Raw genomic sequence first — 15,469 nt, 5'->3', positions numbered from 1 at the left:
ACTCCAGCTCGTACTGGAGTTCCAACATGTCCGGCACAGCAGCGCTCAATGGGGGTGTGACCTCATTCAGGCCACGGTAGTCTACTGTCAGCCTCCATTCTCCACTGGCTTTACGCACTGGCCATATGGGACTGTTAAAAGGTGAGTGAGTTTTACTGATCACTCCCTGATTCTCCAACTGGCGAATCAAATCATGAATGGGGAGCAAGGAATCCCTGTTGGTGCGATACTGCCGTCTGTGCACTGTCTTTGTAGCAACCGGTACCTGCTGCTCTTTTACTCGTAGCAGCCCCACAACAGACGGGTCCTCTGACAGGCCAGGCAAAACAGACAGCTGCTTAATGTTGTCCATATCTACAGCAGCTATCCCAAAGGCCCATCGATACCCCTTAGGATCCTTGAAATGCCCCCTTCTGAGGTAATCAATACCCAGTATACATGGAGCCCCTGGGCCAGTCACAATAGGATGTTTTTGCCAGTCTTTGCCAGTGAGGCTTATTTCAGCCTCCAGCACAGTCAATTCTTGAGAGCCCCCAGTCACTCCAGAAATATGGATTGATTCTGTCCCTTCATGACTGGAGGGCATTAGGGTGCACTGTGCACCGGTATCCACCAGCGCCTTATATTCCTGTGGTTCTGATGTGCCAGGCCATCGAATCCACACAGTCCAATAAACTCTATTATCCCTTTCCCTCCCCTGACTGAGGGCAGGGCCCCTCTATTGGTTACCTGTGATGACTGGAGCAACTCCACTGGTGGTTGGTATGTCTAGTAGTTCTTTCACCCGTGCTCGTAGTGCAGACGTAGGCTGATCATGCCACTTCCTCATGTCTTCTCCACGGTCACGTAGGTAGCGCCACATGGAAACACGCGGTGCAATCGTACTGTTGTTCTTTGCTCGAGCTGGGAAGCGTGTGCGTTTAACAGCCGAGACTTTTGATGATGCAGGTGGGGAGTAGGACTGGACTAGTTTGATCAGATCCTTCATTAGACCTGGTGGCCCGTACGAGGATTGACCTTCATCAGTTGTTTCTGATACTATTACGGGATCATTACAATTAGTTGATGGAAACAATTTCTTGCACATTTCATCTACTCGGTTTTCTAGCCGTGAGATGGCAGAAACTGCGGCATGCAGTTGGGGGAGCTGCTGATCGGTGGTTTGAAGCATTATAATCAGCTCAACAACTCGGGGCCATCTGTCCACGAACCCTTTAGAACCTGTTACCAATGACTGTGCCATTCTCTCTGGTGCTGTACTTGTGATTTTCTGCCACATGTCAGGATCGGCCCTCACTCTCTCAGGGTCAAGTTCGCTTGGATCAGGGCTGTACAACATTTTCGCCATGGCCAATTCCCTCAAGCGCTGAATACCTTTTTGGACGGTATTCCAACTATCAAATTTAGGCTTCAAAGCATCCTTATAGGGGTACCTTTCTCTCACGGCTTCTAACAGCCGCAACCAGAGAGTGGCAGCTCCATCCGAACATCTGCTAATCCCTCTGTCGATACCTGCATCTTGGGCAATGCTTCCTAGTTGGCGAGCTTCATTACCATCTAGAGACAAGCTGTTGGCCCCGTTGTCCCAGCAGCGAAGCAACCAAGCAAGGATACCTTCATCTTGACGCCATGTGAACTCCTTTCTTGAGCCTTGGATTTCAGTCAGCTTCAGAGGTCGACAGTAGGTGATTTCCTCCTCATCATCAGTCTCTTCTTCATGCCTCTTGGTTTTTGCCTTTGCTTTTTTCGGTACTGCTCCATGCCCGGCACCTGGGTCTTCTGCAGCCCCCCCCTGTGCTTCTCCTTCTTTTCGTTCTAGACACGTGGACACCCGTTTCCATTTCTTGCCTTCCACAGGGGCAACTGATATTGCTACTGATGCCTCCTGTGACTGATCAGAATTAACTTGGGCTTGAATCTCAGATCGGAAACTCTCTCTCTCCAAAATAGTATGATACAAAGCACGGTATGCATAAGCCAAACCCCACATAAGGTTTACCTCCTTAGATCTCTGACCCAAATACTCACTTAATTTCTTAGGGTCCCTTAGGTGTTCAAGAGTGAAATCCCATGACACTGCGGGTCCCCATGCTTCTAAGACTTTTCCTAAACCTTTCCATATTCCCTGCCAGTCATCATTCTCTGGTTCTGGAGGAGACTTCCGCATAGAACGAATGCATAGGAACATATATGCATTCATTAATAGTGATAACATGGATGCAAGTATGAACCCTATCTCAGTTATTGAAAGGCGTGTGGAAATCTGAGAGTACAACCTAAATAAAAAGGGTTTTTTTAGCCTGTACAATGAATTAAACATGGTGGTGTTTGTAAAATTGCCTGTTCCATCTGGGATGCAAGTACTTGTAAGATTCGCAATTCCATCTGGGATGCAAGTGTTTGTAAGATTCACAATTCCATCTGGGATGTAGGTGCCAAAATTCTGACCATACCACATCTCATAAAAGTACCAGGCAGGTGTCTCCATCAGTATCCACCTTATTAGGCTATATACCTGCACAATTCCACAACACCAAATTATGGTGTTAATAGTTGACCAATACTTTAAGAAGATCATAATTGCTTTCAATCCCTTAAACAGAGCAACTGGGATGAAGAGTGGATTCATAGCTGGCAGGCTCTGTAAAAGTCAGAGCTAGCTAGCTTTGCTCTAAGGGAGAAAGAAATCCCTTTGTTTTCTACACAAAAGTTAGATAGCAGTGCTGAGAATGTACAGCAGCCCTTAATGTTGACAATTTGTCTGGTATTTCAAGGTCACGTTCTCAGTGAGCAGCTACGAAAAGATAACACTCCCCTAACGAAGCTCTTTAAGAGTAAAGAGAGAGTTGTTCTAAAAGCTAAAAAGCTCTATGCCCGCATCCTCCACCAAAAATCTGTCACGGGTTACTTAGATTTACCTATGCCCGTGACAGGGGAAGCCACCCCGTGGGCCCCCCTCCCGGGGCCCGGAAAGGAGGGGGAAAAAGGGAGTGGGATAAAACAGCGACAATCTAAGGAGGAAAAACTTATTTTACTAAATATGATACCGAAATACAAGATAACACAATATAATATAATTGAGGCTAACAAATTGAACGAAACAGAGAGAGAGAGTCCCCGAAAACCGAGAGGCCTACTGTGAACTCTAGGCGACACGGCTGGAACGCTTCCCACTCTCCGAGAAGTTCGAGAGAAGAAGAAGGAGGGCACTCCAGCCTGGGAACGAGATTATACAGCGTCCTGGTCCCGTGACTTATCATTAACCCTGTTGTTCTCTGGGATATGTAGTCTTCTTCTGTGGACTGCACATTCAATAGAAGTATCCATACTTTACATGATGTTATGATGTGGAATACTGATAGCAAAATTACAAAATTACAAAACCATGACAAAAATTCTTCAAAATTCTGAAAAACTGACTCAGGTTTATCAACTTTGTATTCTCTATTGTGAGCTTTTCTCACATTAGCACTTTTTCAATAAACTTTATTTGGATCAGATCAGATACTTAATATTTTTTCAAAGATATTTTATTTAGGGAGATGCCCTTTGCAAAAAATCTGACATGGTTGATATTTTGTCCCTGGAATGGTTGTTGCCCCATTCCTGGAGACTTTCAGAAGGAGGCTGAATAAGATTCTGGGAAATCTGATGTAGCTGTGGTGTTGCTGTTAATTGCAAGGGAGTTGGACTAGATGGTCTTCAGATGTCCCTTCAAACAATAAGGATTCTATGATACTGTGATGCTTAGATGAGAATCTTTGCCTTGGCAATCAAGTTCTGGATAGTCTTATTTTGTGAGATTTCCTCAGGTCCAAAACTGAAGAACCAAAGATCAGTGAAACCTGGCTAAATCAGTTCCATTATTGTGACTGTGGCAATAATCATTTGACATATGGAACTAATGGGAATCTTTCAGTCTCCGGAAGTATGATGAGGACATACACAAAGATGTCTTACCATAGTGGAGCATACCTTGATTCTTTTTATCACACAGAGATGGATGAAATTCAGATGCATGATGGAATTCTCTTAGAATTTAGATAGCAGCTGTAAAAAAGATTCTGAACTTCTGCTAGTTCTACTTGACAATTAAGATCTCAGTAGTGTATTTGAATGTTGATTTTGTTTGTGCTATATTTTTTCTTTTATTAGTTTTATTTATATTCACTTATTGAATTAAAGTAAACATTCTTAATTGTGCACAATCACCTGCTCAGCACTGTGTTAACATTATAGAGCACATACTGCAGCTTCAGTTACAATACAATTATTATTTAGTAGTGGTTGTTAATAAATAGGGATTATTTATTTATTTATTTATTTATTTTCCCCAGGGAAATTGAAGTATGAAGGAACTGGAGGTATTTTGAAGGTGTCATCTGAAAACATCAATAGAAAAAAAAGTTCAAGGAGAAAAGTTTGAGAGAGGTTTGGATTTAAAGTTATCATGAAGTTAATCTGGTTGAATCTTCATATTTTTTAACAAAGAATGAAAAAAATAAAGAAGTTATGAACAGGTAATTTATTCAAAGATAATCTGTTTTTGGGTTTTTTTGGTTTTTTTTTTTTTCTCACATAATTCTGGTCCTTTTAGGAAGTGCTGGACGCAAAACTCATTGTATGGATTTGTTTATTTTTTCTTGCATACCAGTAGATGAAATAAATTCTAGTCTTCCCCTGTAATTCACTTGTGACATTCAAATTTGAACATGTCCACATAACATCAAAAATCTGTAAAATCATAATAAGGTGATCATGTGGTTTATTCTAGAAGACATACAGAGAAGTGGGCCACTGTAGTTTTTTAAAAAAAGTTTATTAAGAAAATAGTACAGTAGTCAGTTTTAGTCTTCAAAGAGTTTTGTCTGATCAAGGATATACTGAATTGTCTGATTTGTTTACCTGATTCAGTCTCTCTGCTTAGCTTGAATACAAAGCTGCTTTGAGTGTTTTGAAAAACACTTCAGCATAATTACTATGCACATCAATGATCTGCTAGCCTCCTGGAGTTTCTTGTATTTCATTGCCCTCTCAGAATTTAATGCTTATATAACAGATATGAATTTTACTATGACATTTCAGGTTTCATTCTGAAATGCTATATTAAGAAAAAATTAAATAAACGGTTTATGTCCCTATAGCTGTATATATAGTCATTATTTGTTTGAGGTGGTTTTTTGTTTGTTTGTTTTTGTTTGTTTGTTTGTTTGTTTGTTTTCTTTAACAGCTAAAAGCTTTCCTGTAATGAATGAATAAAATGTTTCTAATTTTTCTATATTATGCTAATTGATGGCCTAACTGCATAGGAGAAATGAGAAAAAATCTCGTATTATGCAAGGCAGTGAAAGCCATACCAAGCGCACCTGTAACAAACCTTTTGACACTTCAATTGAGAAGTCAGCAGAGCCACCTCGTCCACACAGTGCAGACATGGCAACTTCAGCTGAACAGCAACAGAGCAGAAGTTACACGTGAAGCACGTTAGGCTTTTATTTCATCACATTTCAGAGACTAAGTAGAGTCGGGATAGCAATCCCTGATTTGTGTCAGGTAACCACTGTAGGCCTGGAAATGGAAGTATACAGGGCATGCAGCAAGCAAACCCTGTGTAGTTACTGAGCAAAACCAGCTGGGACTGCACAGGGTTCTTGCGTAAGTGGCCAGGCAAGGCACACACACACATTCTATTCACTGGTGGCCAATTAATTCAGCAGCACCTTGACAAGTACAGCTGGTTCCTCCACTGGCTACTCAGAACCTCAGTTATGAAAGCCTATCAGTAATTCTAGTTCTCTATCCTAGTCAAATGTGGTCCCAGTTGCTACCTTGCCCAAGCTAATTATCAGCCCTGTGCTGTTTCTACAGTGGCTGGCTTTGTGGCAGACCACACCACCGCACATTTAAGATTGAATAGAAAAAATTAAATGTATCAATGAAGGAATGCTGTCAGAGTCAGGGAAAGTTTCACTCAACAGCAATCATGGATGTATGTAGCATGGAATCACAGAATCATGAAGGCTGGAAAAGACCTCTAAGATCATCCAGTGCAAGAGACAGAGGAAAGCATGAACTTTTATTGAATAAACCTTCTTGCTGTATGAGCCTGGGGCTGTGTGCCATAGCCACCCAAAAGGCCTGTGGAAAGACATGACACTTGTGATTGTTGTGAAACACTGATGTTGAGCACATGAGATGTGAGGGGGAATGGAGTGGACAGCAACGTTGGAGACATCCAAGGAACGTGCTGGGGCTGGAGTGCTGCTGGCACATGTGCAGCAGGTGAGGCTGGCACATGGTGATGACCAAGCAAAGGATGATGGCAATGCAGTGGGCAGGTGGTGATGTCCCCCAGTGAAGGTGAGGCCTGGCAACACGGCCAAGCCCTGATTTGTGACATCTCCATGCAATGGATTGTGACTGCTTGGCCCATGCTGCTCTAATGTGGGCGCAGCAGCCCAGCCCAGCAGATCATGCCTGGCATCCAACCAAGCGTGTGTGCAAGGACTGAAGTGTGGACAGGGAGAGCCTCGGAGATGGAAAGTGCTCTGGGTGCTGCTTGCGCAGCTCTCAGCCGCCGTCTCAGAGCTGCTTGTGCTGTACCCCAACCCTGCTGGCAGCAGGCAGCTGGGACATCAAGGCAGTGCAGCAGAGCAGGTGGGCAGCGTGACAATGCCTCATGCCAGCAGCTGGGAGTGCTTCTATAGGGACCCACCCCAGGCCAGCCTATGCCCGTGGGGTCTCTCATCCACTTCTAGCATGACACCTGCTGTAACAGCAACTCAGCTGCAAAGCACATTGTCACCTCCTGCTACCCCATGCTCACCAAAACTGCTGGAAGCATGGAGGTGCATTTGAAACCCATTGCCCCGTAGGCCTGGAGAACTGGGACAGTGTGGCATACACCATGCTGTACTGCTACCAATTTTGTTTCCATTGCACCCAGCTGTGGATGAGCAGCAGGGCCCAGTGTCCGCTTGGCAAACAGGGTGTGCAGTCAACCATCTGCACAGTGCAGGAGGACCTCTGTCACACGTTGGCCCTCAGGCCAGCCAAAGTGGCATCCCTTGTCACATACTGAACCTGTCTAGCTTTGCCATGGCATCCTGTAGCACCAAGTAACCACAAGTTGGCTACAAGTTTCATGGGCAGTAGAAACGTAGAATCTTTATTTCCCCAAATGTGTCACAATTACAAAGACAAATAACAAAATGACAGAAGGTGGTAGAGGCCCAGGCTCATTCCCCAATACATGCATGGCTGATGTCACCGACCAAGGGGTTGTGATGTCAGCAATGGCGATCAGCGACCTCACCAGCCCTCCCTGTATAGATTTGGCTGCTGGCAGAGTCCAGCGTGCACTCATGCCTGGACTCCAGTTGAGCCTAGCAGTGAGACTTGGAGCATTGAGCGACTTGCTTGTGTTGTGCTGTGTGGCTGCTGGCGCCAGATCTTGGTGCCCATCCCACAGTATCACCAGTGTTTCCCCCAGCCTTGCCTGGATCAGGCAGCTGGGGCTACACAGGCTGTGCTTGTAGCAGCAGAGGTGAGGGGTGCAGGACATTGCTCCTACAGTACCTAGTGGGGAACAGGGACAGGGAGGGATTGATGATGAGGGACCGGTGCAGTGAGTGATCATGGTGTCTCTCTCTCTTTTGCAGTTCGTAACACCTTCTGCCTGCTGCAGCACCTGTGAGGGGAGCAGCTTCCCGACCTCAGCTCTCCCAAGCCCACTGCACAGCCCAGGGCCATGGACATGCCCTCCAACTGGACCTGCCCCATCTGCGGGCAAGGTCAGGAGGATGTCACCTACGTGACCCCCTGCCAGCACCAGCTGTGCTACGGCTGTGCCATCTGGTGTGCAAACAAGAAGCCGAGTTGTGCCATATGTGGGCACAAAATTACCACCATCCGATACTCAGTGAGGTCGGACGAGGATTACCTCGAGTGTGCTGTCCCACAGCCTGAAGCACACTCAGATCACGGCCTGCAGAACGAGTAGGGGTCTGCAGAGCTGGTGCTCATCCCACCTTAGCACAACTTCCCAGCTGAGGTCTGGGCTGCCTTTTTCCAACAACACCTGGAAGACCTTGAACCCCTGCTACAGTGGCTGCAGGAGGAGATCCAGAAGACATCCAGCGATGACTGGTGGGAAGTCTATGTGGGACAGTGCACCACCGTGAGCTTCCTGTGTCAGCACGGGCTGGACCAGGTGGCCTTGGTGCAGGCGCTGCAGCTGATCAACAGCGGCGACGTGCTGCCCTTTGTAAGAAGGCTCATCAGCACCACTGCAGCCCTGTACGGTCCCACGATCTGCTGCCAGCTGGACCACCAAGTCAGCCATGCTTCTGGAGGAAGGGAGGACAGCCCTGCAGCCAGCCCCGTCACCACCACCTCCCATCAGGAGCCTCCTGCCTCGGGCCCAGGCCGTTCCACCAGCCCCGCAGGGCTCCACCAGCACGGAGCCAGGGTAGACAGCAGCAGCGGGCCCCTCTTCTCAGGGCAGTGACCGCTCGTGTGTGGGGCCCCGGCGCCCCCCAAAGAGGAAGGCCCGCAGCAGCCCCCAGGACTTTGCTCCGCCCTGCAAGAGGCAGTCCCGGCGGCGATGCTAGGCCTGCACCACACTGCTGTCAGAGCACAGCTCCAGTGGGCTGGGAGGCCAACATCTGCCTCTCAGCATGCTGCTTATAACACCTAATAAACATCTATTACAACTAAGAATAAAAAGTCTCTCTGTTATTGACAAAGTGATTCACATTGCTGTTCCTACCCATGCTGCTTTCTCCCACTTCTGGTCTTAGAGCTGGGTACAGAAATTCAACTTTATTTCCTTCATCGTTAATCAGCACTCTTGACAGCACTAATAAAACATAAAAGGGCCCCAACAAGTTGGAGATGGAGCTCACCCTACTATTGACTATCTGTCAAACAGATTGAAAGTCTAACCTAAAATTAGGTAAATGTTCCCAGTTTTTTACCATCCTTCAACTGAATGTTTTCTCATTTGGTATCTCATATCCTCAAATGATCCAAAATAACTGTTTATTGCAACAGAACACTTCCGATGCAGAAAATTTGCTAAATATTTTGTTATTTGCACATGGAGTACACTGCAAATAATAACCACAAGTAGTTATCCTCTTCTCTTGTTACAGAATAAAAACAAACATAAATGACTATGACACTATTTCCAACAGTCTTGAGATATGCCTGCAGTGATAGGTCAAGTAGCAAGATACAAAAATGCCTGTCCTTACTGACAAGTGTTTAAACTTGTCAAGAATAATAAAAATAAACATTAACTCACACATAACATAAAAGGCTTTTAAGAAGAAAAGAGCTAGTAGATGAACATGGAAAAAGCCTACATGAAGGAAAGCAATGATAAAATAAAATAGGAAAGAATCAAAGAGAGGGTTCAAAAAATTTAAGGAATAATAGTAAAATGAATTGAAGAAACAATTGAATGGAAGATAAGGAAGAAGTAGAATAATCTCTGTGTTTACTACTCATCTTGTAAATGGAAAATAAATATAGTCAGCTGAATTAAAAAATAAATAAATAAATAAATAAAAAGTTAACATTCATTATACATTCTTAGTTGCTGAATAGCTCCAATCTTCCACTGTTCTATAATTAGATAATTTTAATGCTATTTATTAGGTATAAATATGTAATAAAGACACAATGAAATGATGTCATCAAGACATGTGAGTAGATATAATTTCAATACTAGTTTACAATTTGTTATAATATGTTGTTAAATACATACTCTTTTGTGGTATTATGCAATGAATTTACTGCTGATAGTATGTTCTTGCTTAGCACATAAACCTGGAAGACCCTTTCAGATTTTACTTAATTTTCCTATTTAGTTAAAATCTTAATTATGTCAAGACTGTGAGAATCTGTTGTGGAAACCTTGCAAACATCTTGTTAATTCAATGCTATCATAAGTTTAGGTAGCCTGGAAGCAAACAGGTTTTGTTTTTATTTGTATAATTTGTTTTCATGATGTTTGGGAAAAAATATTCGTATGCTGCCAGTTTCTGTAGAAAGACACTACTATGAGAAATATACTCATTAAAAAATGAAATGGAAAACGAGTGGGGAAGCACTGAGAAAACTGAAAAACTAAAGAAACAGTTTTGAAAGGTACACATACACTTGAAATATTAAGACATTACTGGAAGATACAATCTGGCTGTTGTGTGTAGTTTGTTGTTGTTGTTGTTTGTTTTTTAATTTGTCCTATATCTAGTAATTCCTTCATCAATATTATGATTTATTTATTCCTGTCTTGCTAATTAAACATCTTAATTTTATATCCTGAAGATACACATTTTTTATTACTCTCAGTGATCTGGTTGGTGGTATTCCATTGCTGATTCATGCAGGAAGTATAATATTACCTAGTTATCTTCTCATGTCATATTTCCTTCCCTTTCCCTTCCTCTTCCCCTTCTCATTTCCCATTCCCTTTCCCCTTCCCTTTCTTTTCCCTATCCCTTTTCCTTTTCTTTTCCAAAGTCCCTTTCCCTTCCCCTTTCCCCTTTCCCTTTTCCCTTTTGCCTTTCCCCTTTTCCTTTTTCCCTTTTTCCCTTTTCTCTTTCAAACTGGGATGAGTGTTGTAAATACTTGAACAGAGCAGTCCTTTGTGTTTTCAAAAAGTCAGTAAAGTGGAATAAGGATAGTTAGTTTGTCACAAGTCTAGTTGGCTTTAGATTTCAAAATTATTTTATTGTTTCCCAATCTGCCATAGGTGGGCATTATTATCTTTGATTGTGTGTATTTGCTTTTCCTGTGTCCTGTACATGATATCTGTAGCTACACATTTGACACCTGGAAAGCATAATAGGAAAATAATATCTTATACACTTGTACCTTATTTTTTATGCCTGTATTTATGTTTGTAAAAATTCATACATGTTTGAAATGTATTTTTTCATGTTTGTACATTTTCATTCACATTATCACTCAGAGCTAGAATCACACTTCTAAACCCATTAAACTAGCCAGTAGAATTTTGGATAAGCATTTTATTTTCCAAGATGTATTATTTCATGGAGTCACTGAATGCAGCTGGAAAGGGTATCTGAAGGACATCTCATCCAATTTCCCTTACCATTCAAAGCTACCAGGACTGCATCAGGACAGCATTTGAATATGTTCAAAGAGAGTCCTCTGCTACTACTTTGGACTACCTATTCCACTGTGCTGCCACAACCACAATTAGAAAAAGTGTTTCCTGAGTTCCAGATGTTAATTGCTGTGTTTAAGGTTATGTCCATTGCCACTTTGTCAATGAACTTCACTGAAAAGGCCTTTCTATTCAGAAAATACTCAATGCTATACGATGGGAAAGTTTTAATTCAAAATATGCTTTACTTCAAGTTAAAGAGAAAGAAAGATATTTCTTTCTTATTTCTCTATTATCAATAATTTTAATATTGAAATCTTAGAAACCAAAACTAAATTCTGAAATCATTCCCATTCTGAAGAGGCTTATATTTCATTGACATTAATTAGAGTCATATATATATAGTTATATTTAAATTTAAATAAAACTATGACACCTTTCATGAAAATAGGCACATTTCTGAACCAGAGAAAGAATAGCTGTTGCAACTATTGTCAGAGCTCATGAATTAAAAAATAGCATTGAGGTCAATTAAGGTATTTTAGGAAGAAGTGAAAAATAGTTACTGCAGACCTAGGATAAAAGTAACAATGTTACAATTACAGGTGTTAATTGAAGAGAAGAAAAAAATATTTCACTTTCAGTGTCAGCACAGATTAACAGTGGGTTCTGCTGCTGCAAGTCTATGATGTCCATCCACAGTACACATACTCTGCTGTCTGTACTGACTCATTACTTGCAGTGGATAACAGAGCTATTTCAATAAAAATGCAATATAAACAAACAAATCCCACTTACGTAACTGTCTACTTCCAAGTATCCCACAATGTAGCACAGTACTCATTAAATTAAATTTCATTTAATTAAAAGCTCAGGCAAACAGATCAGCACTAAGTTCAGTAAAAAATGGCTATTTTTGTGTCAATGTTTTTCAGATTTGGATATACTGAAGAAGAGGAACAGCTGCAAAATAGCCTAGCATTTGATGAAGTCAATGAGAACTTTCGTATCACTAAAAATTATTCTGTTGCCTAGACAAACCATCAAAAACAACACTCTATACAGATAAGAGTTGACTGAGAGCAGGGTAGTACTAGAAGTTTCAAAGAACCATTTTTTATTGCATTCTAAGCATTCGTTAACTGTTTAGTATTTTCATATTAGATATTTAGTTAGATTATTATTTTCCAAGTTTTGAATAAATTATTTATGCTGGAAATAAATAAATACATTAATAAATAAATCTGCATTCTTTTCTTGTATAAAGTTATTCATATGAGAGTAAATAACTTTATTTTCTATGAATAAATGTTTACCCTAACTGTCTTTTGTAGTGACAGGTAAAGAAATTGCAGGCATGTAAATCTAAGTGCAAAAAGCTGGAAAGCACGGACTTGTAACAATTTCCTAGACAGCTACAGAATTTGCTCTATGTTCAAAAAACTTGCAGGTAAGCAGCCTTGAAAAAGTCTTCATCAGTGTCTATGTTTTAAAATTACATTTCATTCTGTTAGCTAAAAATGTTGTAGTCTTTTTTTTTTTTTTTCTTTCCCTTGAAATACTGCTATTGCTAACTATTTACTTGTATAGTTATTTAGTCTTGTATAGACTTGTTCAGACTTGCAAACCTTTCAGATGATAATCTTTTTAAATTTTCCTTTTTCCTCCAGATAGTTGTCTGCAGCTCAATTACTGCTGGTTATCCATGCTTGAATAGTTCTGCTGCCCTTAGATGAGAATTTTGAATTCTGCTGTATCTGTCTGTCATCCATCTCACGTTTTTCTCTTATATACATGCCTTGTACTATTTTTAAGTCATTTATTAAAACATCTGTTTTAAGAAGAGGAAGTTCAGTGTAATTAAAAAAGCTCAAACACTGAATGGATAGAAAGTACACTTGTTAACATAGTTGTGATATTGAATCATAGACTTATTATCAACAAGGAATCATTGAAGTGATAGACATGAACAAACCTTTTAATGTTTTGCTATTTAGCTAATCAGGGTAACTAATTGCGTTTTGGGGAGAGATATTAACTATGCTTTAGGATATGAAATGGTTTGGTTGGTTGTTTTGTTATTGAAACAAATTAGTCTCAGAGTCTGGTTATCTACAGATTCTTTTTTTGTCTGAGACAAAGCACTGAACTGGATGATCACAAATTTTATCTAACATAGCAGTAAATATTCACAATTTTTTGTATATACTGCTTACATTCAAGTCACACTAGGAATATCTATAACACACAAAAATAAACAGCTAGTGAGAAAAACTCAGAGTTATCTCTCTTAGTAGAACAAAGGAAAAACAGTTATTGATAATTGTGATATGTTCTATGTAAAATTCTGAATTGTAATTACATGGCCTCATGACTTCTTCCTAAAGAATAAAAATAATATTTTTGACAATTATTATATAAATATCCCAGCAGATTATTGCTTATGTGTATGTACATGAGAGTTGCTCCAAAAATAATGCCTCTTACATTTTTGTGTTCATCAAGGGTGAATGGTGCTTGTGTGGAGGAAGAATTTGAGCCTTCTCACCAACATTCTATTGCATTTTCTGTCATATGACAACAACAGAGGAAAAATCTGACAAATTGGTATTTGTCATGAAAGTGAATGAAGTACAAATGTATGAACCACTGACATTCATTGACACATGCTCAATGTTCATGGAGACCAAACAGTGGATGTTAGCATAGTGAAACACTGTATTCTTGAGAGCTGCATAGATGAGTACAACATGCAGGACAGGGTCTTGTTCATCTCTAGTGAAAATGCACAGCTCGCTGTGATTGCTATGTTGAAAAGCAGCATTTTCTAACTAAGAATTTGCTCTGTCAAATAGTGCTCTGTTCCTTCTATCTATTTTAGTTTCCTTGGAAATAAATTGGAGACATAACATTCAGAGCAACATATGTGTGTATGTGATGTGTGTATATGGGAGAGTGTGTATATGTGTGGAAGCAGACAGATAGACAGGAAAGATATATGAGTTGAAAGCTACATTTCACAGACCTGTTCTAGTCTTGGCATCCGGCAAAATAACATTCTGGGAGACAGTACTTAAATGGCACTTCTCTCTCAAGTTACATTAAAAAAGTGGGTCAGAGGTTTTAACCAGAAAAAAAAAGACAGTGTTTACAAATTCTTTTCTTGAATGTTTTTTCTATAAAACTTTTGTTATGAACTGAAAATTTTAAACAACTATACTCATTCCAAAATATTTTGAAATACTTTATTGTTTTGAATGCTACTTGAATAAATGAAATTTGAATAAATTTTGGAAATGATGCACAAGAAAAAACAGTATCCAAAAGACAAAGAACACTCTATAGATATTTTCTCTTTTGATTATGTCCTGGAGATATCAGTATTCCAGATCACACCATCATGTGGTAGGTTGTTGAGTGCACAGTGCACTGCAGAGCTGAACTTCCTTTTCCTGTGTTCTCTATCATTCTCACATGAGTTCTGACTCTCTAAGGGGAAGATACACAAAGATGAAATAAACTACTGTTCCCAAGAGCCATCAGTGTTCCCTTCTTGATATCCAGTTCTAGGTGATGGGGGTGAACGTGCCTTACAGCTCCCAGCAGATCAGCAAGCAACAACATCAGAATTTTTCTCACTCTTCCATTTATAATTTATTAATAGTAACCCCCTTTTGTATTATTATCTTACATTGTTTTGCCATATGTAGATTTCTTATATCTCCTTATCTTGATTGGGATGTTTTTTTGTTTTGTTTTGTTTTGTTTTGTTTTGTTTTGTTTTGTTTTGTTTTGTTTCCTTCTCCGCAAAAGGGGGATGGAAGCTTCAAGGAGTCTTTTCCTCCCCTCTTTCCTCTTCCACATTTGAAATTACAAGAGATTATAGTATTTTTCTAACCTGAATTGTCTTCTGCAGAAGTCTTGCTTTATACCTTGGTTCTTAAAATCTTTTGACCACCGGGTAATAACTTCTTAATAGGACCACATCATTTATCAACTATCATATATTGGTTTAGAAGATAATCTCCGCCCTCAAACAGCTCAAGTTATATTGCATATACACTAAGAGGGCACATAGAAATTAGAAGAAGATTTTCAGACCCTTTTTAGAAGGACTGTCATAGAGATCTGATTTTTATTGTGTTGTGTGGGGTAATTTATAAATAAATACACACTGTCAGAGTCCTGTGGGATAGCTGTGATTGATGTGTCAATGTCAACAGCATGAAGCAATATTCTTCTATGAACTGGACATATGCATTGGTGACAGCAATCGGAAATCTGCCTCAGGAAGGGAAAGTAAAATGGAATGTGCATGATCAAAGAATC

This window comes from Coturnix japonica, chromosome 2, assembly GCF_054131305.1.
Source record: "Coturnix japonica strain WE chromosome 2, WE-NBRP24, whole genome shotgun sequence".
Classification (NCBI taxonomy): domain Eukaryota; kingdom Metazoa; phylum Chordata; class Aves; order Galliformes; family Phasianidae; genus Coturnix; species Coturnix japonica.
This window is presented reverse-complemented; position numbering follows the sequence as displayed.